Source organism: Heptranchias perlo, chromosome 14 (assembly GCF_035084215.1).
Source record: "Heptranchias perlo isolate sHepPer1 chromosome 14, sHepPer1.hap1, whole genome shotgun sequence".
Classification (NCBI taxonomy): domain Eukaryota; kingdom Metazoa; phylum Chordata; class Chondrichthyes; order Hexanchiformes; family Hexanchidae; genus Heptranchias; species Heptranchias perlo.
Genome location: NC_090338.1, coordinates 47807700 through 47821284, shown reverse-complemented (window position 1 = coordinate 47821284; position 13585 = coordinate 47807700). Strand labels below are relative to the sequence as shown.

Sequence of the window (13585 nt, the reverse complement as noted above, 5' to 3'; positions counted from 1 at the left end):
GCCTTTGGCCCATATCCCTTAATACCTTTGGTTGCCAAAAAGCTATCTATCTCACATTTAAATTTAGCAATTGACCTAGTATCAATTGCCGTTTGCGGAAGAGAGTTCCAAACTTCTATCACCCTTTGTGTGTAGAAATGTTTTCTAATCTCACTCCTGAAAGGTCTGGCTCTAATTTTTAGACTGTGCCCCCTACTCCTAGAATCCCCAACCAGCGGAAATAGTTTCTCTCTATCCACCCTATCTGTTCCCCTTAATATCTTATAAACTTCAATCAGATCACCCCTTAACCTTCTAAACTCTAGAGAATACAATCTCAATTTGTGTAATCTCTCCTTGTAACTTACCTTGAAGTCCGGATATCATTCTAGTAAACCTACGCTGCACTCCCTCGAAGGCCAATATGTCCTTCCGAAGGTGCGGTGCCCAGAACGGCTCACAGTACTCCAGGTGCGGTCTAACCAGGGTTTTGTATAGTTGCAGCATAACTTCTGCCCCCTTGCACTCCAGTCCTCCAGATATAAAGGCCAGCATTCCATTAGCCTTCTTGATTATTTTCTGCACCTGTTCATGACACTTCAATGATCTATGTACCTGAACCCCTAAGTCCCTTTGGACATCCACTGTTTTTAACTTTTTACCATTTAGAAAGTACCCTGTTCTATCCTTTTTTGATCCAAAGTGGATGATCTCACATTTGTCTACATTGAATTCCATTATGGCACAAGATGTGCATTCCACTGGAGTGCAAACTCATCAGGGGTTAGATTTGGGTGGGAATGGTGGGGGGGGGGGATGAGGGAGGTTCTGAGATTTGAGATACTTGGATGGGAATGGGGCAGGGAGAATTTGAAAGTCGTGGGAGAAAACTGGCAGAGCACTGGGCCAAGAAAGCAGACCACCTCGAGCACTTCCGGATGTCTGGTTTGCAGCATGCAGGGATGGGGGAGGAGGGAAAGAGATGAATGGAATCTGTATTGGGGCAGAAACTTGAGCACTTGAAGGGGTAAAGTGGTGGCCTGGGCTCTGAAGCATTTGGCTTGGGATGGGCTAGGGTCTGTGAGAATTCAATTGGGATGGAGTGGAGCAGGCATCTGGAGGACTTAAGGGAAGTGCTGGGGCATTTGGGAGCATTGTGCAGAGCCTAAGTAGTGAGTTGTAATACGAACATACGAATTAAGAGCAGGAGTAGGCCATTCGGCTCCTTGAGCCTGCTCTGCCATTTGATAAGATCATGGCTGATCTGATTGCGACCTCAACCCTACTTTCTCATCTACCTACTATAACCTTTGACTCCCTTGTTAATCAGGAATCTATCTAATTCAGCCTTAAAACTATTCAATGACCCTGCCTCCACCGCTCTCTGGGGAAGGGAGTTCCACAGACTCACAACCCTCTGAGAGAAAAAATTTCTCCTCATCTCCGTCTTAAATGGGAGACCCCTTATTTTTAAACTGTGTCCCCTAGTTCTAGTCTCTCCCACAAGGGGAAATATCCTCTCAGCATCTGATCTGGAAGGCACTGCTTGAAAGGGTGGCAGAAGCAGATTCAATAGTAACTTTCAAAAAGGAATTAGATAAATACTTGAAGGGGAAAAATTTACAGGGCTATTGGGGAAAGAGCAGGAGAATGAGACTAATTGGATAGCTCTTTCAAAGAGCCGGCACAGGCATGATGGGCCGAATGTTTTCCTCTTGTGCTGTACCTACTATGATATTATGAAGAGTTGGGAGCAGCCAAGGGGAAGAGAGCATCAGAAGTTGCCACGAGTGGGAAGCAGAGTATGCTACGGTCATGGAAAATCACACTTATGCAATGGTCCCAAAGGGAAAGTCTAAATCAACAACTCAAGATCCAGAGAAAAATCAAGGTCGAGGCTGGTCGGAGAGGGGAAGCCAGTGACAGGGGGTGGGTGGATAGCAGCACAAGTGACGGTTCATGAAGAAAAATGACTGCAGGGAATGGGAGGGGATACAGGCAGATGAGAGAATCAACATTTCCACACTAAGAGTCCCTACAATGCAAGGAGAGATGGGAATTATACAAAGGGGAATTGGAAAAGTGTCAGTACCCACAAGCTTCCTCACATTTTGTTTCTGAGGGAAGGATTTGGCTGCTCCTCTTGTGAAAGGGATTTTTTTTTAAAAATGAGATAATGGAACATGCTCTATGTGTTTGTGAATGTTTGAGTGCTTTTTGATTGGTTCCTTGTTAATCAATGTGGAACTTTGAGACAACCAGCAGGTTTCTCACCCTGCAAACACATGGGGAACTTTCGGACAACGTAGGCTCAATTTTAACTGTGATAAATGGGTGGATTGGGGGCATTGAAAATTGCCACCATTTCAGACCTGCCCCCAACCCGCCCATTTCCAGTTTTCACCAGGGCGGGCGACCAACCAATCCACTCCCAGGCAGTGGGTCGGGCCTTAAAACCTTTCAAGGAAGCTTCGGGCCTCCATTTTTCTGGACTTCCCAATTTCAACCTCGGGGGCCAGGATTCCTGGGCTTTCTGTTTTACACCTCATGAAAGGAGGCAAGAAGGCCTGAGACTAACAGGGAGGTGCTTTGAAAGGCACAGCTTGTGGGCCCGGAGGAGCAGGAATGCTTCCCTCAGGCCCAACAAGCCTACCTGCAGCAACACCCCAATGATCGTGGTCCCAACCCCCGATCGCGGTGCCTCGACCCCCATCCTCCTCCCCATTCTGATCCTCCGACCCCCAATCCACCCCTTCACGATCGCGGATTCCCATGATAACCTCCGATCCCGACCCCTCTGCCCCGTGAAAGACCCCCAATCCCATCCCCCATGACTCACGACCCCCGTGCCAACTCATGCCTACCTATGCCCACCCATACCCCCCCCATCCATACAAACAAAGATTTACCTGCAGACTTACCTGAACACGTCCTCTCTCTGACTGGTCTCCCGTCCGTCTGAGATCAGCCTGTCAATCAGGCCGGTCAGTCGGACAGGATACCGACAAAAAAAAATGTCCTTATGTCAAAAGCCGTAAGGATGTCCAGGAAACCCGTACTAATGGGCTTCCCGACCTCAATTTGACCCCTCCGCCCCTTTCCCAGCTTGGTTTTAAAATTGAGCCCCATGTGTCAGATGCAAAACCTTTCATTATAGAGATGCCACGGTCTGAACATTCAAAATTGTACATCATTTCCTCACAGCTGTCAGAGTATTATCACCAACACCCAAAGGGAGAAAGTTTGGAGATGACTGGAAGAATCTTCAACCAGGAATCCTTGGCTGAAAAATGCAAATCAATTTTTATACCATTATTACACAGAACAAGAAAGAAATATATAATCACGGCATTTATTATGGTACTCACATATTCTGTCTACTGACTACATAATTGTACACATTGGTGTCATATTGGCATCCTTGTAAGCCATAATGAAAGCACAATCAAAGCAAAATCTCAGTACATAGTAAACTTTTCAATAATATCACTTCTGACAGAGCTTAAGTTCTAAACCAGCTGTACGAATCGCTCATGAAACATTCACTGAGTCGGTAACGAGAGAGCATGAATTTGAGATCATGAACAAAAGAATGAAGAGAGATTTTAAGATTTTTTTTTGAACAGAGGGTTGTTGGAACATGGAATGCCATACCAAAAACAGTGATGGAAAGAGAATCCACAATAGCTTTTAAAAGGAAAATGGATAACCATTTGAAAAAGAAAGGAATAAAAGGTTATGAGATAAAGGCAGAAGAATGGGATTACATGGATAGCTCTTTGAGCGTCAGTGCAGATGCAAAGGACCAAATGGCCTTCTGCTGTGCTGTAAAATTCTGATTCTACAAATTAGTGTTAGGGACTTGTGAATTTAATATTTAATTTCTAATTTCTAAAAGTTTCAAAATGGTAGAGAATCACCTCTGGAAAGGCAGTTCATAACATTATAGTGTTCTGTGAAGCTCCCCCCCCCCAATCTCATCCCATGGTTCAGCTAATTAAGGCAATAAGTAGCTGAGCCACACAGATTGAATACTGGTCTCCAGTGAGTCAGTTGATCACAGCTGAGGGACCAGAAGCAGCTTTGTAATTGGCCTAGGCATCCCTGGATTAGGGAGGGGAAAAATCAATCAGGGATCTGATTGCTATCCAGGAACTTTTGCTGGAAATGTGCCAGTATGAATATTGAATGAGGACAGGATTGGGCTCAACTGTGTTGCCCTCAATTAAATTACATTCACAGATTGAGTTCACATACAAAAAAACAAGCACTTGAATAGGTGCTGAAAGATGGCCATTATCTGTGGCCTTATACCCCAGCAAGGATGTAACACCTTGGGGATTAAAAAAATGGCAGGATAAAAAAATATTTTTTGAAAAGTTGAAAACTAAAACTTTCAATATGACGCTAGCAAATGATCAAATTTGTCTCACTGGTGACTGTCCTTCATTTTTCATATTGCACTGCCCTTTGCAGTGTTTCTTCCATTTAAGAGAATCTGAAACAATTTCCATCTGATCCAAGCTGTTGCCTAAAACAGAATGTCAATGTTAAACTACATGACAGAGCTGGGCATAAATTGAGTATTTAATGCTTTAAGTGCCTCACAAAAAGACCTAGGCACTTCATTTAGTAAGTTGACAACATTAGCTAATGTCTCATGGAGTAGGTAGTTTGTAAAAAAAGAACTAGAGCTTCAGTACACAGTACCTTTTAAACTGTTTTTTTTATTCATTCATGGGATGAGGGCATCGCTGGCAAAGCCAGCATTTATTGCCCATCCCTAATTGCCCTTGAGAAGGTGGTGGTGAGCCATCTTCTTGAACCGCTGCAGTCCATGTGGTGAAGGTTCTCCCACAGTGCTGTTAGGTGAGGAGTTCCAGGATTTTGACCCAGCTACGATGAAGGAACAGCGATATATTTCCAAGTCAAGATGGTGTGTGACTTGGAGGGGAACGTGCAGGTGGTGGTATTTCCATGCGCCTGCTGCCCTTGTTCTTCTAGGTGGCAAAGGTTGCGGGTTTGGGAGGTGCTGTCGAAGAAGTCTTGGCGAGTTGCTGCAATGCATCTTGTAGATGGTACACACTGCAGCCATGGTGTGCCAGTGGTGGAGGTAGTGAATGTTTAAGACGGTGGATGGGGTGCCAATCAAATGGGCTGCTTTGTCCTGGATGGTGTTGAGCTTCTTGAGTGTTCTTGGAGTTGCACTCACCCAGGCAAGTGGAGAGTATTCCATCCCTCTCCTGACTTGTGCCTTGTAGATGGTGAAAAGGCTTTGGGGAGTCAGGAGGTGAGTCACTCGCTGCAGAATACCCAGCCTCTGACCTGCTCTTGTAGCCACAGTATTTATGTGGCTGGTCCAGTTAAGTTTCTGGTCAATGGTGACCCCCAGGATGTTGATGGGGGATTTGGCAGTGGTAATGCCACTGAGTGTCAAGGGGAGGTGGTTAGACTCTCTCTTGTTGGAGATGGTTATTGCCTGGCACTTACCTGGTCCAAATGTTCAACATCAACAATGAATTTGTCAAAAAGGAACAGATTGAAGCTGTCTGCTGTAATACTCACATTCTGCAGATTTCCTAAACTCATCAGAATTTTACTGATATTAAATGCCACCTTGGTATCTTGCACATTATTACCACGTACCATTGCCTTACATGGATATTAGCACCATAGTAAATTATTAAAATATGTAACCTAGTTTAACAAATTTAAGCAAAAATGCCTATAACAAAAGTCACAAAGGCCATATGCTTATTGAAGAGAAACAAAAATATTAGAGAATGGAATGATTACTCCTAGCAAAAGCATCAAGCATTCCCTAGCCCTATACAACATTGATCAGATCCAATGCAGAACTCTCACTATATTTCCCAGACGGTGCGTCTAAACCACAGTTTCCAAAGGTCACTCTCCCTGACTCCACATGGCCTTCCTTTACAAATTAAAAACCATCCTTTGACTATGTGGAACTATTACATGATCAGTGTTTAGTTGCAGCAAATCAACACTGGTTTTGTATGGTAGACTCCTGACCACTGAATGTCATTTATGATTCATTTTTAAAAATAGCAATCAGAGAGAAGATACTTTCATCCTGACTGCAAAGGTTGAATTTGAACCTGGTCATGGAGGTGAATAAACTGTGTCCTGAAAGATGAATACACCCATTTCCTTGAAGGGCACAGTCACTATGAATGACTTAAAAAGCCTGGGAAACTATCAACTAGGTCAAAGCTTTAATGCTGTCAGTAGTTATGGGTGTCATGCAACAGCTGTTCTACCAACATTACATCTTTGAAGCAATCCCAAAAGCATTTTTACTGTGAACTTGCACATTAAACTGGGTGCAGTTTGAATTACAAGCTTAGAATTATTCAGAACAATTCCCCCATCTTCAGTTACAGCACAGCTTTGAATCAAGTGTTCAACCTTGAAAATTCTCCAGGTTACTTACTGATATTGAGGCAAGATGTGCTTTCCAGCACCCTTTCATCGTTTACATATATATTATTGCAACTTGAAGTGCATTATCTGAGCCGCAAGTAGCTCTCAACACTTTGTGTTTCTGACTTCTAACATCTCTATATTACACACACCTAGTTTGGAAGACTGCACTAAGAGTCAGTCCTGAAGATGGAAGCCACCGGGAGAACTGCCAGCAAACAATTCAAACGGTTACAAAAAGAAATGATATATTGGCTGTGAATATTTGATTTCTTCTCTCCAAGTTGGCAGTGACAAATATAGCAGCTATAATCACACAAAGTGTAAAAGTATGACAGCTAACTGTAATTAATGCAACTTTACTAAAATATGACCACATCCTTCTTTAAAAAAAATCTACATAATTTACTTGATAATTTATATGGTTACCACACTGCATGGGAAAGTCATTAGATTTAGTTAACCACTCACACCTGACAAGGCAGAGCTATCAACTATGTAAACTTATTTTAGGAGAGATAAACCTTTCCTGCCTGAAAATCAAAATTGATGGTTCATTTAATTTCAGAGATGATAAATAAATTGTCTGCATCTCATTGGACCATATTAACAACTTGTAACTTATGAGTTGGAGAGACGAGAGTCACTTTTTAAAAGTACAGACCAAATTTAATTAGATTTAAACAGGCTACATTATGTAGTGATTGTCACAATGATTTAATATACTGTAATAGATAATGAACATACCACAGCATTTCAATCTGTTTATTCCTTCAAGTTGTTTTGCTTACAGTGTTGACAGGAATCATTCTTCCTTCAGAGGCTGCAGCAGCAGGTCTCCATTTTATTATTTTTAAAACCTGCCTTTCAACCTCATGAGTCAGTCTACGACTTACTACCCATTCTATAGTAGTAATTTTTAACTCTCTTCCTACAATTAGTGACTAGAAAATGGTACATATCTCGAAGATAATAAGGATGAACTTTAAAAGTGGCCATGCCCTGAAGTTTCATTTGTCTGCTGTCTGTAAAGATTCTAGTTAAAATAAGCGTGTAGAGTCTGAAACTAGTTCCCATTGGATGCAGAGTCATTGCATAAAAGTGCCTGTAGGTTAGAACTAAATTGGGAACTCGCTCAGTGAAGCCACAAAGATGGCAGTAATGAGAAATAGAAAAACGTTACTATGTGTAGTAGGGGGTGTTTGTCGGAGATTGGATCACATGGCCTGAGCAAAGTAGAGGAAGCCTAGTCCCCTATCTGGCAATGTTATATCGAATGCAGAAGTACTTGATTCAGGCACTGGGCATGTAAAATGCAAAAGTGATGTGTTCCCCATCACTGACATCTCCCAACTTACTCAGGCTTGAAATACACCCTCTCCCAACAGCAAAGAAAGTAAAGGACCATGTGCAATAAAATCTACTTGCTTTCAATCCCAAGGCACTCAAAGTGCAAACTCATGTTTAAAAGATGCATTGTGTATAACGTGCTAATCTTCCCTGTAGAGTTCAGCAAATTCTTTCTGTATACATTTTAACTTAAAGTTAGGAACATAGGAACAGGAGTAGGCCATTCAGCCCCTCGTGCCTGCTCCACCATTTGATAAGATCATGGCTGATCTGTGATCTAACTCCATATACCTGCCTTTGGCCCATATCCCTTAATACCTTTGGTTGCCATTAAGCTATCTATCTCACATTTAAATTTAGCAATTGACCTAGTATCAATTGCCGTTTGCGGAAGAGAGTTCCACTCTTCTACCACCCTTTGTGTGTAGAAATGTTTTCTAATCTCGCTCCTGAAAGGTCTGGCTCTAATTTTTAGACTGTGCCCCCTACTCCTAGAATCCCCAACCAGCGGAAATAGTTTCCCTCTATCCCCTTAATATCTTATAAACTTCGATCAGATCACCCCTCAACCTTCTAAACTCTGGAGAATACAACCCCAATTTGTGTAATCCCTCCTCGTAACTTAACCCTTGAAGTCCGGGAATCATTCTAGTAAACCTACGCTGCACTCCCTCCAAGGCCAATATGTCCTTCCAAAGGTGCGGTGCCCAGAACTGCTCACAGTGCTCTAGGTGCGGTCTAACCAGGGTTTTGTATAGCTGCAGCATAACTTCTGCCCCCTTGTACTCTAGTCCTCTAGATATAAAGGCCAGCATTCCATTAGCTTTCTTGATTATTTTCTGCACCTGTTCATGACACTTCAATGATCTATGTACCTGAACCCCTAAGTCCCTTTGGACATCCACAGTTATATTAGTTTTAATCTGAATGAAAGATTTACCAATCGACATTGTGTTGCAAATTGATAGTTTAAAAGTCTCTTTCTGGTGGCATTTCTACCCAGTTCCAAGTAGCTACAAACCAATAACACATAGCTAGCCATAATTTGGCAATTCCACTTTACAAAGCCACAAGAATGACTGTTTTGGGTAACTTAAAAAAATCTCCCAAGATACAAGTTGCTTTTAGTTCATGGAGTCAAGCGACAATGTAGGATTGCATTTTGGTGCTTCATTTCATAATGAACAAGTGTTTTGCTGTAACATCGATGATTCACTTGGTTGTGTCCTTTAACAGCCTGTGAGTCAGAAATACTCGTAGGAGTTGGTGAATTCCATAAATGTAGAAAGATTCTTTCTCAGGGTATATCCCACGGCATCATCTTGCGATGCCCCATGAGGCCTTGTACCTGTTTCCTTTCAGGGTTGAATTTTGCAGTACCATTAGTTTCCGGTAGGCTTAACGCCATCATATTCCAGAATTTGGAAACATTCTTGGGACTCATTTTCTAATTGCTAGCTATATATTAGAAAATTGACCAACAACAGTTTAGACAGCAAATTGGGCAGCTCATACTAACAATAAGGTTCAGTTGAAAATTCCAGTCAGTCAACGGAGCCAACTCAGCTAACAAATTATGGAACCACGGTGCTTAGGTGTCAGTGTGAGCTCTGTGGCAACACTCTCGCTTATGAATCAGAAGGTCATTGATTCAAGCCCCACTCCACTGACTTGAGCAGCTAGGCTGACACATCAGTGAGACATTAAGCCATCTGTGTGCTCAAATGGATATAAAAGATCCCATTGCACTGCTTGAAGAAGAGCAAGTTGGTTCTCCTGGCCAACATTTAGTCCCCAGACAACACCAAAACAGAAGATATGGTCATCTCATTGCTGTTTGTGGAACTTTGCTCTGTGCAAATTGGCTACTGTGTTCACCTACATTACAATAGTGACTACACTACAATAAGTACTTCATTGGTTGTGAAGCCGTTTTGGGATATCCTGAGGACTTGAAAGATGCCATATGAATGCAAGCTCTTCTTTTTGTGCCATTTCAATTAATTTTAACACAGAAATTTGTTCATTAAGAAATAAGTTCCTAACAACACTGTGGCTTAAATGATGCTCGACATTGCATAGTATTCCCATTAGTATTTTGGTTTTCACATGCTTGATATGACAAGTAGCATGTCCTGGAGGCTGGGTGTCTTATTCTTGTGGTAGAAACACAGACTTGGCACAATCACCAAGTTGCTATGTCTCCTGCAGTCATTAGTTCTAAGGATTGCACTTTACTTGCAGAAGATGAGAATGAGCCCAAGGCAAGACAAGGAAATGGCAGGAAAGAAAAGATGAAAAATGAAACATACACAAAAGGCACTAAATTAAAGTAAGGGCATTAAGAGCACAGAAAAGAATGAGACAAACAACAAAATGATTCTGAAAGCTACATACACACTAAAATACTTCCTGCAGTAAACTTAAAATATCGCTGTTTGAAGGCTTATAGTTATTGATAACTTTTGATTTTGTGCAAAACAAAGAGTCCATATCTACCTTCCTTCAGTGTTGAAATGATTCAGTCATTACATCTCTGTTTGACTTTTCTAAGCTGTAAGTAACAGATGATAGGCTGAGGAAACTATTAGCAAGGCCAGTCTTTGTAGAGGCTCCTCCACAGGAGCAGCATGTGGGCGGTGAAAGGAAAAGGTTCTCACAAATTCTTTTTTCAAGGACTCGCCCACGCACTCACACATTACATCCATTAGATAATGTGAACCGTCAGCAGAATGTATTGTAGCCTGGATGGAATTAAATCCCTCCCAAAGCTTTTTCCTGTCAAGTCTGGCCGTTTTGCACTGCTGAATTCAGGGCACTGTCCAGTGTCTGGGGCAAGACGTACAGCTCTGTCTACCCTCATACACTTGAAAAGTTTTCTAGCCTGTGCTGGAACAGGTAGGCCTGAGGCACACCCCATATTGGGCCTCGGGCCTCATTTACATCGGACTGCTGGGCATCGCCAAGCAGGGGAATATTGAGCCATCAGGTAAGCCCTGAAATGGGAAGTTGGGGTGGGGGGGCCATAGGGGAAGAGGAGAGAAAATGTCCAAGTGGGGGCTGGCAACATACTTCAACACTGCTGTGAGGCCAAGAGGAGCACTCCTGTTCTTCCCAGCTCCACATTCAGGTATGTATATATATATTTTTTTATTTACCTTTTGGGTGGGGCCTCCAGCTACAATTTCAAAGAGCAGTAGTTAGGTCACTTGTAGACTTGGTTTTCTTGAATCCAACTAGCCAACAGTATTCAGGGCAGTCCAATTTCAGGAAGGGGATCTGAAGCAGGCACCAGAACCCTTGTTTGCACATGCAAAAGGCCTAACGCCTGTTTTAGGTGTGAGCCTTCATTACCTCTTTTTCTGTCTTCACCAATATAGCAGGCGGCGCACTTCCGATGCGGAATGTGCATGTGCCACCCGTCATATTGGATGCTTAGGCATTCATTTTACACCTGTAAAAAGGGCGTAGCGTCAAACGATTTCTAGGCCACTCTATTTATATATATTCACAATGGCTTAATAAAATCCAGTGACTCTAATGGAACTTGGTGCTACTTACATAAGAACATAAGAACATAAGAAATTGGAGCAGGAGTAGGCCAATCGGCCCCTCGAGCCTGCTCCGCCATTCAATAAGATCATGGCTGATCTGATCCCAACCACAAATCTAAAGAACACAAGAAGTCGGAGCAGGACCCGGCCACATAGCCCCTGGGCCCTCTCCGCCACCCACAGGGCATTGACCGATCCGAACTCAGCTTCATGTCCAATTTCCTGCCCGCTCCCCATAACCCCTAATTCCCTTTACTTCTAGGAAACTGTCTATTTCTGTTTTAAATTTATCTAATGATGTAGCTGCCACAGCTTCCTGGGGCAGCAAATTCCACAGACCTACCACCCTCTGAGTGAAGAAGTTTCTCCTCATCTCAGTTTTGAAAGAGCAGCCCCTTATTCTAAGATTATGCCCCCTAGTTCTAGTTTCACCCATCTTTGGGAACATCCTTACTGCATCCACCCGATGAAGACCCTTCACAATCTTATATGTTTCAATAAGATCGCCTCTCATTCTTCTGAACTCCAATGAGTAGAGTCCCAATCTACTCAACCTCTCCTCATATGTCCGCCCCCTCATCCCCGGGATTAACCGAGTGAACCTTCTTTGTACTGCCTCGAGAGCAAGTATGTCTTTTCTTAAGTATGGAGACCAAAACTGTATGCAGTATTCCAGGTGCGGTCTCACCAATACCTTATATAACTGCAGCAATACCTCCTTGTTTTTATATGTTGCATAGCAACAAAATGACTCTGCTCCTTTGACCTGACACTATCGAGTACTATTCCAACTCCTTGGAAGCAAAAATAAAAACTGACGTCAATTTTTTAATTTATCAAAAAGTATCTACTAATGAAGCCATTTAAGAGATCAGAATAAACACAATGTGCAGCAAGGGACCGTTTGAATATGGACATTTTTCAACTTGTGGCTAAACCACTAACCCACTTCACCTGACACATGTGCTGCAGTTCAGCCACTTATTAATACTTAGTATTCAAGAGAAAAGCCATATACTGTTCAGAAATATATTTTGCTACAAAGAAAAAATTTAAGGAAGTCTCAAACAGCAATTTACCTAATCTGAAATTTATGCAAGAAAATAACTTTCTTATCTTGACCTGGCCAGCTCTCGCCAGCGGTGGAATTTTCTGAACTATTGGGACCAAGGCAGCAACAATTGTCTGGAGTTGAAAATTGTGTTCTCACTGATGCCAAAAATAAATTCCACTGGCAAAGATAGATGCTGAGACTAAGAAACAGACATTTGCATGCAGCAGCATCTACAGACCAAATATCAAGAGTCTTTTTTTAATCTATTTCTCCAATACTTTTCTACACTGACCTTTTTAACAAGTGCTTTATACTGTGGAAACATTTTGCCATTCATTTTGCCAGGAGAGGTATTTAAGAAAAATATTGCTTGGTCAAACCTTTTTTTTTAAGTGTGGAGGGTTGGAGAGGGTACGATCTATATGCATAGGAAACGACTGGTGCTAGGAATTCTTCTGGTTGCTATGTGTAGCGACACTGTAAATGCAATTGTGACGATTTCCTCAATTCAGTATTTATTACAAAATCATTTTTAAAAATTTATTCGTTCATGGGATGTGGGCGTTGCTGGCGGGGCCAGCATTTATTGCCCATCCCTAATTGCTCTTGAGAAGGTGGTGGTGAGCCACCTTCTTGAACCGCTGCAGTCCGTGTGGTGAAGGTTCTCCCACAGTGCTTTTAGGAAGGGAGTTCCAGGATTTTGACCCAGTGACGATGAAGGAACGGCGATATATTTCCAAGTCGGAATGGTGTGTGACTTGGAGGGGAACATGCAGTTGGTGGTGTTCCCATGTGCCTGCTGCTCTTGTCCTTCTAGGTGGTAGAGGTCGCGGGTTTGGGAGGTGCTGTCGAAGAAGCCTTGGCAAGTTGCTGCAGTGCATCCTGTGGATGGTACACACTGAAGCCACTGTGCGCTGGTGGTGAAGGGAGTGAATGTTTAGGGTGCCAATCAAGCGGGCTGCTATGTCCTGGATGGTGTTGAGCTTCTTGGGTGTTGTTGACGCTGCATTCATCCAGGCAAGTGGAGAGTATTCTATCACACTCCTGACTTGTGCCTTCATTTAGAAGCTGCATATAAATTTTCTACAAACAGCACATTTACATTGTCCAGAGGAATTCCTACCCCTTAGCCTCAATTTAAAGTCTTTAGTACAAATACTGTAAGCACAGGGGTATCAATGTTCTTGCACCTAAGCATCAT

The 13585-nt window shown here is 42.6% G+C and overlaps 1 protein-coding gene and 1 long non-coding RNA gene across 3 annotated transcripts in view; one reads left to right on the top strand and one right to left on the bottom strand.

Annotated features, from left to right (window-relative positions):
* The window catches only part of neurl1b (neuralized E3 ubiquitin protein ligase 1B), a 384643-nt gene that overhangs the window by 236812 nt on the left and 134246 nt on the right, over window positions 1-13585 (bottom strand). The window lies entirely within an intron of this gene.
* The window catches only part of LOC137332509 (uncharacterized), a 68002-nt gene continuing 65269 nt past the window's right edge, over window positions 10853-13585 (top strand). Inside the window, exon 1 of the long non-coding RNA XR_010965681.1 lies at window positions 10853-10906. This is a non-coding gene — a long non-coding RNA (uncharacterized lncRNA). The remainder of the gene's footprint in view (window positions 10907-13585) is intronic.